We start from the raw sequence: 13,880 nt of genomic DNA, 5'->3' as shown, positions 1-13,880 counted from the left end.
GCCTGCGTGCTGAGTTTTTCAGTGAAGGCTAGCATTTGACCACTCGAGTTACAAATCCTTTCTGACTTTTGATGATGCATTGGAGAGAAGAATTTCATACTTTCCTGCCAGGCCTAGCTTTGAACTGTGATTCTCAAATCTAGCCTCTTAAATACATAGGATTGCAGGCATGAGCCACTGGCACACAGCTTTTATATTTTTAATGTTGTTTTTAATATTATGGTTCTTCTTTCATTTCTTTTTCCCCACCTCCATCTCATTTTACTTTGAGGGAAAGCAATAGATTTGAATACTCTAAATGAATGTAATGTCTTGAAAGACTGGATTTCTTTTTTAAAGGATGTTTAAAAGGCTTTGTATCTGTAATTACCCATCACGAGAGACACAATTTCACATGAAAGACTTACTGTCGTTCTATCTCTTTAGAAACAATTGCAGAATAAAAAGCAAACTCATCAACAACAACAAAAATAATCAGTCAGAAAGTTGGCTAAAACTCAGCTCTTTTTACTCATGAGACTGAACACCACCTCTGAAAGAAAGCCTTTCAATTTTCGACCACATGAATCCATTGCCTCTTTTAGGTTGTTTTACTCTTTTTAAGCAGTTAAATCATAGTATTTCTTGGCAAGAGGACCATTTATTTAAAGAAATATTGTTTATGTATTCTTCCCACCTCCCAACCCACTCAATCTTTTGCCACAGACTGCACAGGCCCACTTTGATTGTAAAGTGTGAATGTTAATTCCTCTAGGATCATTTTTTTATTTGCATGTAAGTCTTCAATTGGGGTAGTGGAATTAAAGTTCCTTTCTGGACCATAATGACAAGATTTAGTTTCACAGTTTGATCATATTTTTTAAGTATTTAGATTTTTTTATTTAGCCTCTAGCACTATCCATTATATGTGACGATTTCCAAAAATCTGAAAGTAGGGTTGGATTTTAAGTTGTGTAAACTAGTAGAGTTTAGAATAAATGACCAAATTTGCAATTATCAAAAACTCTTATTTTCATGTAAATCTTAGTTTGTGAGTCTATGTATCTATGTGTATGTCTATATCTATATGTATATCAAATTAAAGCTGATAATCCTGTGAGATGATGCTTTTAGTCATTTGATTGCTCTTATATCTTAGTCTAGGTGAGTGTTTTTCAGATTAGCAATTGTCAAAGAGAATTGACCTGTGTGAATGAGAAATAGGATGGGGGTACTGTTGTTATGGAAACAGAAAAATCCGATGATCCCCAGGAAGTATGGATAACCAATGGCGAGAGGAAGTTGCTGTCCACAATAAGGATTTGAGGAGTGTAAAAACTGAAAATAACATTCCCCTTTGCTCTGTGGTTGTCTAGGGCCAGCCCAAGGGTTTTAGAAATGAATGGCTGGATTAGGGTTGAGAGTAGTGTTGGAAAAATTAATATCAGTTTTACATATGCCCATGTCCCTTTTGAACCTTTTGATTGCATTGTACTGTCAAACTCCATCCTTTGGCTGTCACCATTGGGAAGAAGCTGTGTGTTTAGAAGCGACCCACAAAAACCTGTCTGACCAGGGATCTGTGAAAGGTGGCTTTGTCACAAAGGGCACACATGAATCTATTAGCAGTACAATACAATGTAGTCCACAATGAACCTCCACCCCAAGGGAGGTCTAAATATAGAATAAATGGCGTGGTCTTTGGATGATTTAAGCATTAAACTGCCTAAAGGAAAGAAACTTGTCAGATGACCTCTCCATGCCCCTTACAGCTCTGTAATGCCATTCTGAGATACTTGGCTAATGCAGTACTCTTGAGTCTATACATCTGTGCCAGTACTGTGTGTTTCTGTATGTAGAGCTGCCCATGCTTGCGTGTGTTTATACCTAAATCTATGCATGTGTGTTTACACACACACATACATACACACACATATGCATTAGCATCTGTTTTTAATGTTTTGTAATTTTTAAATATTTCTTTCCCTATACAAAATTTATCTTCTCCATCCCGGGATTTGCTGTATGTATGAGAGTATATGTACGTTCACTTTTGCAAATGATTCACACACACACACACACACACACACACGTTTATTTCCTGAATCCATGTATATTTTATCAGTGATATTTCCTTTATGGAGCATTACATTGGTTTATGTTATTTTAAATATTGATGGTGGAGGTAGGAGGCATATTTTCAATGAAGTATGAATTCTGTTGTTGACTAGAAGGAAATGTAAAGTATGCACAGTTTCCTGTGATAACTGTGATATCTGCATATACCAGTTGGAAAGATGGTATGGAAAATGAGCAACATTTGCTTGCTTTTTTTCATGTGGAACAACACTAAAATATTTTTTGGCAAAATTATCCTGATTGGGACTGCAGAGGGAAGATTAAACATGTATGTACTGTGAATTGGCTCTCGTGTTTAATAGCTATGCTTTGTGAAATCGCAGTATACAAATGCTATCTGAATTAGCAACCACTTCCAGATTAATGGCTGAACCCATGCAGCTTTGGGTGCGACACTCACTAGAAAGATCCTGAAATGCGAAGATGAGCATTCTTGACCATATTTATATTCAGATTGGAAAGCGCTCAGCCCCTGTCCTAACCCCAAGGTAATCTTTGTGGAGAAGTTCAAAGCACCATTGTGGTCTAAGAACCACTTTAATAATGCAGTTGTGGACGTGAACCACTGCTTGTGGCCGGTCCACAGTGAGTTCATTGCAATCAGAAGTGTTCACACACTGTTCACAGTATTTACTGCCTTTTAGTTATATTAAAGGAAATAAAAAGCATTTTTAATCTTCTGCTCCCTACTATTCCTCCTTATATTTTAGCACCATAGAGGTTCCTCATGGGCTAGTACATATTCTTGTATCTGTAAGTCTCCTAGCAAATACAAATGTCTAAATTCTAAGGGATGGGCAGTTCTTAACCATTTGCTTCCAGACAATAGTGAGTATTTTTACTTTCTTTGCAAACCCAGTTTGGGCTAGAATTTGTTGCCTTTGCCAAACTGCCATCTGGCTACTCTGTCGTTCCTAGTTAACTCTGTTATGTGATTAGGAGGGAATATTTCTTTGGGCAAGATGCTGGGTACAGCTGTTAATTTGCACTGATGATTTCTTCCTGGTACATGGAACAAAATGATTATCTGAAGCAAGAAATGTGAAAATACAAAATCTGAAGCTCTGTTCCTGACAGATAAAAATATTACTGGCAAATATGCTAATGTAGCTAATACAAATAGAAAAGGGCATTAAAGTTTATGCTCTGTTCTAAGATAATTTTTTAGATTCTAAAGAGAGTTGGGTGTCACAGGAAAACATGCATAAGGAAGTCTGTCTTGCCTCTTGATTTCTTGTTTTCTTTGGACTAGCTTGACGGGAGGGACTGAAATTGTTCCTAATGAAATAAGTTCTTCGAAGGTTATAGCAAGAACCACTTCTGGCTTTTTTTGTAATTCACTGAATACAAGAGCGTCACAGACTTTCTTGCCCAGCCTGGCTTCAAATTGTGATCCTCACATGTGAGCCTCTTGAGGAGCTATGGTTAAGTCACAAGCCACTGGCGCCCAGTATCCAATGGGCTTTTTATAGAGTGAATGCCAGATGCCCTGGGATGAAAGAACTGAGGAAGCTCCTGCCTATTTTGTAAACAGCACGGTACAGTTTGAGCGTGAGTGAGTGTGCACAAAATCAGTTTACAGGAAGAAAGCCACAGCTACTCACATACAAGGTTTACTCCCCTGAAACCTAAAGTTGAGTTGTTCTGGATTGCATAGTCCTTTGGCTTACGCCATTTAGTTTATGAATAACAGCATATCTAGTCACCAAGAGAACTGAAGAAATTAGGGGCAGGGACTGCACCGGGGCTGCAGCTTGGGCTCCAGAGATGTTGGTCGAGAGTCAGGAGGTTGTCAACAACTTCTCATATTGTGGATACTCTGACACCTCCAATTAGAAAGCTATGTGAGGAAATGAGAGGAACTGGGAATTTTTCTTCAGCAGTCCTGTTCAGGGAGATACTGCCCTTACTGTAGACAGTAGAACCACAAGACAAAGGCAGAGTACCACAGTCGTTGTCCCTGCCTTTGAGAAATGTTCTTTGATGAAGGCAGATGGGCAGGAACAAAGCACAAGCACGTACTTAGCACTGTGAAATAGGTGCTACACTGGGGTTTTCAGAAGTTGTACCATTGTAACTGCACACTAAGCAGCTTGTGTGGAGTTTCGTCACATAAAAATGTTGTTCTGTCTCAGCACTTTCCAAAACCAATAGAGTCCAAGACTCAGACACACTAGTGAAAAAGTATAAACATGACAGAATAGAGAGAAATGGAAATAAAACAACAATTAGAGGCACAACTTTTTGTTGAATCACTTAAGGTTTTCAGAAACAGTATTGCAGCAATGGCTCAGAATTTCAGTTTTGGTGCCTTGTGAAGTCACGGGTTTGAGTCTTACCACGGTCACACATCATTTGTATAGCACTGAAAAAGGTACAGAGCCTACCTGAGACTAAAATTAATCATGATGCTTACCTGTTAAGATTATTGTGAAGACAAATTTTCAGAGCATTTAGTGCACAGTTCTGGGCCCATGACAGTTAATGGCAAAGATTATTTATATTGCAAATCTTGCAATGAAATGCAATGCAATAAGTAAGATTAAAATGTGCTTTTGAATAGGAGGGACTGTGCTGGGAATAAAATTAATAAGAAAATTTCTTTGGGGTCATGATTCTAGAAGAATTATTTGAGCAGAGAGCAATAGGAATGATTCAAAAAAATATTGGAACAGTTTTCCATTGTGTCCTATAAGCATAGAGACAAACAATGGTAAGAATAAGGATCAAAGTGATTTTTGTTTCTAGTGAACAGCTTGTGCAATATATATTACTAAATCTTGAAAATAATTTTTATTAGGGTGCCTATTATCACCTCAGCATGTAAGTGGCACCCCACTGACACTTTAAGGCACATCCCCTTGGTACTGGCAGCAGCCACACAATACACCATTTGTATTTGTTCTTGAAAAAGTAAAATCTGTTATGATTAAACTCCATGGATAGAAGGCATGAATATGAAAATTTTGAACAATTAGATACATCTAGGGGTCTTATGAGACCTGGCTTCCTATAGCTACCCTGAAGGTGGAACTAGATCTGGCCTATTCACAGGTAAACCTTGACTGCCTCACACATTGGTGGATGCTTACTGCATGCAGAGAGTTGTTTCTCCTTTGTATATTAGAGGGCCCAGAGAGCAACTGCCTAGTAGAGAAAGGTAAGGGTGTTAAATCTGATATTGAAAGCTAAGTATATGAACACAAGAGAGTTAGGGTAGCTGGAGACAAGCTCATAGGTTTTTCTGTTTATGGAGTTGTTCAGAAGATTAAGAAAATTAAGCACATAAAATCATTTGGGGAGCTGCAAAACTGCAATATGTACTCTTAAAAGTTATTATTTACTTGATCACCTAATTGAACAATCCATTATCTCTCTTCCTGTACTCCCTCGGTCACAGTCTGAGAAACATTAATTTAACACTAATATTCCATTTTGTTTTTTTAAAGCTAGCTTATTAAAATTCTTAGAATAGTATTGCTTGCAATAAGTCATTTATGTACTAATGTGTACCACATGTGGTAGGAAAAGTAGAAAGAAAATCCTTAAAGTACTATGTTATCTCTCATCTCTTTTGCTGTCCCTTGGTTATCTCATATTGTTACAGTAGTTCACTTTGTTATCTGATTGTATATATGCTTATTTGGTTATTTGAAATAGGATAGGGAATCCGGGAAAACAAGATGAGGGGTGGGGTGGGGGGAGGGAAATGGGACCAAGACATGAGAAAGGGTATCAATGTATGTGAAGTAATGCACCCTCTATCTGGTAAATGTAATGTAACCCTTCTGTTAATTACAATAAAATATATGGAAAAAATTTAAAAAAGAAAATCTGAAAACTAAGTTCTGTATATTTACCTCTAGATCAAGAAAGCTGATGTTAAAAAACTTCAATTAAAAAACTCAACAATTGTCAGTTTATTTGAAGCAAAAGTGACAGAGAATGCAGTACAAAAATTTAAGTGCACATTTTCTCCCTGAAAAAAAAATGCATTGGCCTAACCCAAACATTTCTCATGGTATAAAATAACAACCCCTTCCAGTTAACCCAGGGCAGATTCCTATGCTTCCTCTCCCAGAAGTAAATTCTCACTGTATCTATCTTTCTTTCCATCATGGTTTCTTGTTTCTCTCCTTCATCCCTCCCTCCCTCCCTCCCTTCCTTCCTTCCTTCCTTCCTTCCTTCCTTCCTTCCTTCCTTCCTTCCTTCCCTCCTTCCCTCCTTCCTTCCATCCCTCCTTCCCTCCCTCCTCCCTCCCTTCCTTCCTTCCTTCCTTCCTTCCTTCCTTCCTTCCTTCCTTCCTTCCTATTTTCTTTCTTTATTTAGATCCAGGACATGTTAGGGAAGATCACAATCTCAGAGCTATAACCTCCACCTTCTGTCATGGATTCCCCATCCCCACCCCCATCTTTCCATGTTTTAAATGCATGATCTTTGCATCTGGATGATTTCACACTGATTAATGTTTTGAGATTCATCCATGTTGTCTGTATTAGCTACTCATTCTGCTTTTGTTAGGCAGTCCTAGCATCTTGAATGTTTTTCCCATATAGATTGTTACCTGGACTCTTTCTGAGATCTGGAAGTTATAAATAAACTCTAAGAATATGAGGGTATAAAAAATACCCAGCAAAAAGTCAAGTTGGAAGAGTGGCTCAAGTGGTTAAGCTCCATCCAAACAAGCTGGACAATTTTTGAGGTCTGGAGTTGAAACCCCATTACTGCTAGAAAAAGAAAAAGGGAAACAGCAAAGCAAAAGAAAAGAGTAACGTCAGAGATTATAAGTCACTATAACAAATAATAATAATAATAATAATAATAAAAAATAGTTGAAACATTTCAAAAATTACCAAAATATGATATAGAGGCATGCTGTGAATACATTTTTTGGTAAAATGGTGCCAACAGCAGACTTGTTTCCACACACCTTTAAAGTATATGAAATGCCATATTGGCATAGAGTAATAACGCAAAGCAACAGAGCAAGGCAGGCATAGTCTTCACCCATAGCCTTGTATATTCAGTTGTTCGAGCACTAATTACAAAAGATTCGAAGATCTGAGGTAATTTTGACATTTTTCAGAAGTCAGAAAGCATGTCACCTTAACTATTAGGAACAGAAAAAGCCAACAGATCTGACCAAGAGACTGCTGAGCACAAATGCTGGCATGTGTGTTGTGTGTGTGTGGGTATATGGGGTGGGGAGTGACTATACGTGAAGCAATCAGTGTTTCATGGAACCCCAGCTACTCTTCTTCAGTTCCAGCACACTAGTTCTGCAGACAGCATCAGCTACTGTATCTTTGGGGCTCAAAGTCCCCGGAGGCTGCTTCTGCTTCCCTGTGACTTGGGCTTTGCCCAGCTGGCCTAAATTTAGTGTTCCCATGGCTCTTTGCATTGGACAAATTTGCTAGAGCATCTCTCAGAACTCAAGAGTACATTACTTCCTTCAACCCTATGTATGACAAAAGTTATTACAAAGGATGACGCAGAGGAGGTAGCCAGGTGAAAGAGGAGTGGGAGCAGGGTCAGGGAGGGGTGGGGAGGAGGGGCTTCTGTGACTCCCAATGTGACCCTCCTCCAAGCAGCAGTAGGTATGTAGCAACTGAGAAGTGAGAAGCTCACTGGGCCTTGTCCTTGTGGGCTTTATTAGAGACTTTAGTATTTGAGGATTGTGGGGTGAGTCAACCATTAGTGACCAGCTCAACTTTTCATCCCTTGCCTCTCCCTTGATGTCTGGAGAGAACTGAAAAGTCTATCCCAAATTTTAACCCCCTCAATTTTATGGTTGGTTCCCATTTTATGACATCCAGCTTTGTGTTGTGAGATATCCTGAAATCCCTGCCAAGAGTTATCTCTTTAATTATGCAAAAAGACACACCACTTTGGAGAGGATTTCAAGGGTTTTAGAAGCTGTTTATCAGGAACCAAAGGTAGAGGCAATATATATATATATATTTAATATATATAATATAATTATCACAATAACATAAAGATTGTGTGTTAGGTTGGAACAAGAATAAAATAGACCATTGTAAGGATGTCAATACCGTAGTGAGGAGTGTTTTGACCCTCGCAGTTGCAGGTTGAGATCCTCGGTTGGTTGAATGTGGTATTTCAGGAGCACTTCATCTTGGTGAATTTCATTTCTGGAAGGATTCAGCTTTTGCAGCGAACTTCAATTCACCATCTGCAGTGAGCACTGAAAAGGATGCTTATTGACCTTTCAATTTCAAAGGAACTATTTCAAATCAATCACGTAAGAGACCTTTTTGATGGTAATATACAAACCCATCAATTCAAACACAGCTCCTACTTTGAAGGCGTCATGAAGAATCAATAATTTTCTTTTTTTCCCCCGTAGCTTTCAATCCAGGAGACCTTTCGTGAACAGGATACTTTGCTGTTATAAAGGCTTAGCAACCTTTTCAGTTATTCAAATCTATCAACTTCTTGTGACTATATTTGTGCTAAGCAACCTCTTTCGGTACAATTTCAAATCCAGATTTCCAAAAGATTTATCTTTCACTTAGGACAGTTGTTCATCGATTTAGTACTAATCTACTTACCAGTTTCATAATTTTCTCAAGTGCGTCATACACAGATACTGAGATATTGTCCTGCTCTTTTATAAGGACTCCATTTAGGTAACTTCAATCAATAAATCTTCAGCCTTACAAATATAGATTTTTAAAAAGTTGTAACTTGAATCTTCTTATCCATATTTTTCTGTGATTTCTCCCCACAAACAACTTTTTAAAAAGTACACTTGTAATAGAAAATTTAAACCTCATTATATATCTGAAAGGGGAAAGTGCACATCTAATATAATACATACATATATGTAGATATAGATATGCACATACACTTATAAATATAAACATTTGCACATATGTGTGTGTATGTGTGTGCCATTACAAGGGTTTGAACTCAGAGCCTAAATGCTGTCCCTGAGTTCATTTGCTCAGGGCTTGAACATTTCTACTTGAGCCATAGCACCACGTCTAGCTTTTTACTTAATTGGAAAGAAGGGCTGGGGATGTAGCTTAGTGATAGAATGCTTGCCTAGCATAAACAGGAAAAAAAAAGATAAAAGTTGTGCTGTGGCTCAACTGGTAGAGTGCTAGCCTTGAGCAAAAAGAAGCTCAGGAACAGTGCCTAAGCCCTGAGTTCAAGCCCTAGGACTGTCAAAAGGAAAGAAATAAATAAATAGAGAGAGAGAGGAAGGAAGGAAGAAAGAAAAAAAGAAAGAAAGGAAGGAAGGAAGGAAGGAAGGAAGGAAGAAAGGAAGGAAGGAAGAAAGGAAGAAAGGAAGAAAGGAAAGAGAAAGAAAGAAAAAAAGGAAAAAAAGATCTCATGGAGTTACCTGGCCTGGCTTCGAATGGCTGTTCTCAGAGTTTAGCCCCTGAATGGTTAGGATTACTCACATAAGCTGCTGGTTTGGCTTACATTTTATATTTTTACAATTGCATGAGATGCATTTGAAAAAGTGTTTTATCGTTATTTCCAGAATATAGGAATACTTTTTAATTACATCCTTCTAATTACAGTCTGTCACATTTAGTTAGATGATGGCATTTACTCATTGATTCATGGAAATTACCACCTATCTTTTTTCATCTAAGGAAATGTAGTGTTTTTTTTTCTGATCCACAGCTGCTTATGTGATTTCTAATGACTCAGAAATTGATAAATGATGGGCACTATACTGTGTTTGTACCTCATTAACTATTCCTGAGTTGAAAGGCCCAAAATGTCTGCAGTCTGTGTCTGATTATCCACTGATTTTCAAAAGAATCAGAGGAGACGGTACATTTTTCATCATTAGTTTTTCTTTAACATATAATTACTTAACACTCACAAGGTGTTTGCCAGAAACGTGTCTGCAGAAACAGCTGTGATTTCCACAGACCTTTCTAAGGTGAACACAGAAACTAATAGCTCGTCATGTGACTCTGCTTTTCGATAGTTCATTGTTTATCGTATAGTAGTGGGTTTAACAAATGATATAGTACTAGATTATTTTATTTTTTGGTGTCTGTACTGGAGCTTGAATTCAGGGGCTTGCAGCAGCCTTGCTTGGCTTTGTACTTTTTAAGTCTGGTGCTTGAGCCACTCCTTCACTTCCTGCTTTTTGGTAGTTATTTGGAGATAAGAGTCTCTCACATTTGTCTGTTCAGGCTAGCTTTGATTGGCAATCCTCCGATCTCAGCCCACTGAACAGCTAGAATTGCAGACGTGAACTAGGGATACCAAGTGCTAAGATATCATAGTTAAGGTCTGAGCTTGCTCAAAAGAAATGAAAAAAAAAAATTGGCTTGAGATCAGTTTCAGGCTCCTGTGTTTATCCTTTCCGAAGATATCCCGTGCCTTGCTATGCATGAGAAGTGGATGATAGTCAATTGCCCCAAATCCTTGAGTCCCTTCTGCTTTGACAGAGATCTCCCTTACAGAATGAGGCTGTGCAAAGTGATCCACCAAAAAAGGTACCTGGACTGAGATAGAAAACAATCATCCCTAGATGTTCCGGTAGTCAGATGGCACACCCAGCCCAGACTTACTTAACTATTCCCCCGAGGATTTCCTTAGCCCTTGGCACATGCTAGCTTAGGCTCCTGGCTATGTCTGGGTGATTGGAACTGAAGTATTGCAATAAGCAGAAAGGCGTGGCACAGATGGACAGGCAGATAGATTCCAGAACCATCCAGCTCTCAGGTGGAGGAAGACAAATGGCACCCGGACCACACCAGGCTTACCTGAGAGGGTGCAAGCCTGGCTGCATTCCTCTTCAGAATGGCCTATGATGGACACCCCCACCTTCCCAAACTTTCGATAGGTTTCTTGTCTCGAGGGTAATGCTGGACATTCGAATGAGGATGGTGTAAGACAGCTCTAATTTTATCAGAGAACTGTGGAATGTGAAGCCTCATGTTTTCTTTCTATGCATTACCCTTCAAATTTAAATTCTCCTTTATTTGGTTCCAGATTAAATCATGAAAATCACTCCAAATGAATTTTTTCCGTATAGCTGAAGTCATAGTGTTCGTTGATTTTTTTCCTTAATTAAAATCCATTTGATGTAGTAGTATTTTTTAAATGTCTATCATATTAAGGATTCAGCTTAAGGCCTGCCCTATTTTATGACAAGAGTGTCTTTTGCTTCTCATGTTTACTTTTATTGCTATTATAAAGATGATATACAAAGTGGTTACAGTCACATAAGTCAGGTAAGAATACATTTTTTGGCTATTGTCACCCTTTTCCTCACTCTTTTCCACAAGTTTCATAGTTCATGTTCCACATAGTGTCTAGTGAGTATCACAGCTGTCTTTGTTTACCCTTTGTCCCTCCTTTTCCTTCCCCTCCCAAAGACAGATAAATGAACAAGTTAAAAACAAAAGAAAATAACAAAGATTAAAAAAAACCCTCTTGTTTCTATTTCCCAAAGTTCATTTATTTCCAAAAGATAATATTTTAAATGATCAGCTGCACATAGGTTTTGAGCCTTTGTGTTCATCTCCAAAGACTCTCCTCCTTGGGTGTCACTGTGTGAGTGCCTAGAACCGGTATAATTTATTATGTCTCAATGTATTTTCTTTGTCATTTATCGAACTAAACCTTCACACTCACTACATTATAGTTTTTGTATTTCTCTCTCTCTGTATGTCACTTTCTCTCTCTCTATGCCTCTGTCTCTCTGTTACCCATGTGTGTGTGTGTGTGTGTGTGTGTGTGTGTGTGTGTGTGTGTGTGTGTGTGTGTGTGTGTGTTCTGGTCCTTGGGCTTGACTTCAGGGCTCAAGTACTATCACTAAGCATTTATGCTCAAGGCTAGTGATTTACAACTTGAGCTGTGCCCTGCTCCTAGCTTTGTGGTGGTTAATTGCAGATGAGTCACAGACTTTCCTGCCCAGGCTGGTTTTGAACGTAGATCCTCAGATCTCAGCCTTCTAAGTAGTTAGGATTACAGGTGTGAACCACCAGCCCCCAGCTTGCAATGCTTTTTAATCAGCTGTAATTCCTCTTACTAAATTCTGTCTCTAAGTGAAATCACAGCAGGTGTTGTCAATTCCTTGTTATTGTTCCATGCCTCAGTTTCAACAGAGGAAAGAATGGGTTCTTTGCTCCTGCCTCAGTGTTCTGAGGCTCAGCTATGTTGGTGGATATGCGCAGAAAAAGGAAGTGAGTCACCCCTAATGCCCTGAAGAGTGACACAGAACAGCTGTATGTCACAGCCACGGCCTGAGGCAGAATAGCAGTTGGAAATAGCCTGCAGCTGGAGGTAAAGAGACTTAATACTGACTTATGGTTAAAATAGCATTCTTTTAAAACAACTTAAAAGTATTTCATTCAGGTGTAGAATATGTCAGCATCTAGGAACACTGCACAGGTCTCTGCATTTCTAGAACTTGGTTTCAAAGATGTCCTCAATCAAAATAATTCTGAGTTGATTTTTGAAACAGGACTTTAACATCAAAATTAAGACAAGAAGCAGATATATTTCTTCAGATAACAGGTATGTTGTTTAACAATCTTATCAGGTGTTTTGGCTCCCTATCACATGTAATCCGAGCTTCTTAGGCGGCTGAGATCTGAGCATCATGGTTCCAAGCCAGCTGGGGTTGGAAAGGCCTTGGAACTCTTATCTCCAATTAACCACTAGAAAACCGGATATGGCACTGTGGCTCAACCTGGTAGTGTGCTAGCCTTGAGCTGAAGAGCCCAGGGACAGCTCCCCACTTAGCTCTCTTCCCCCACAATAGACACCCCACCCCCCAAAAAATATAAGATGAAGGAAACCGAGCAAATATTTCCTCCTTCTGCCCTGGCCTTGAGTCTGTAGATGAGTGATGGACACCTCAGTTTTTCCCTGCTTACATTATTCTAAAAGCATCAGTGATTATTTCATGGAAATTAACTCTCTGAGAAACCTACAGAAAAAAGAATTAAGAATTAATGCTTAAAAATTGATGGGATGCATGAGACAGGCTGTTCTTTAAATTGATTTTGAAGCTTAAGTACATGCTTATGCCTTGACTTGCATTGCTTATAAGTAATATGTTATGAGGTTTGTTTTTGTATTCTCCTATTATTCCTGATAAAATTAAATATGCAGAGACAGTGTGAGATCCACAATGATAGTATGATGTTGTTAGGCTGTAATTGTGAAAAGCAGAATGATTTTTTGAAATCCTTTGACCATTTATATTAATCTTTAGTTAATGATATTAAAAAATTATAATAGGTGGTTGTTTGGGACTAAGCTCTGTCATTGATCCCCCCCCAAAATCAGACTGACAAATCAAAATACAGTCACCTATGAACAAGTTTCCTGTCACTAAACTAAAATTTAACCAGTGTCTGGCCTTCTGGGAAATAAGGGGAGAGAGAAAAACAAACCACTTTTAATTGGCTTGTTGAACTTTACTGATTTAACCTGAAGTAACTTAATATAAAGTAGGGTTGTTTTGTTTTGTGCCAGTCCTGGGCTTGAGCTCAGGGCCTGGGCACTGTCTTTGGACTTTTTTCAAGGCTAGAGCTCTACCACTTGAGCCTCAGCACCACTTCCGGCTTTTTTTTTTTTTTCTACATATGTGGTGCCGAGGAATCGAACCCCGGTCTTCATGCATGCTAGGCAAGGACTCTACCACTAGGCCAAACTCCCGGCCCAAGTAGGTAGTTTTCTGTTGTTCTATTTCCCTCTACTGGCTTTACAAGAAAAAGGTGCTTTGAAGCAATTGATTTGCTTTTCTGTTTTTA

The 13,880-nt window shown here is 38.7% G+C and overlaps 1 protein-coding gene across 1 annotated transcript in view; it reads left to right on the top strand.

The window, feature by feature from the left end:
* The window catches only part of Ccser1 (coiled-coil serine rich protein 1), a 373,946-nt gene that overhangs the window by 33,981 nt on the left and 326,085 nt on the right, over positions 1–13,880 (top strand). The window lies entirely within an intron of this gene.

Source organism: Megascapheus bottae, chromosome 23, assembly GCF_031878675.1.
Source record: "Megascapheus bottae isolate mThoBot1 chromosome 23, mThoBot2.hap1, whole genome shotgun sequence".
In the NCBI taxonomy this organism is placed as follows: Eukaryota; Metazoa; Chordata; class Mammalia; order Rodentia; family Geomyidae; genus Megascapheus; species Megascapheus bottae.
This window is presented reverse-complemented; position numbering and strand designations above follow the sequence as displayed.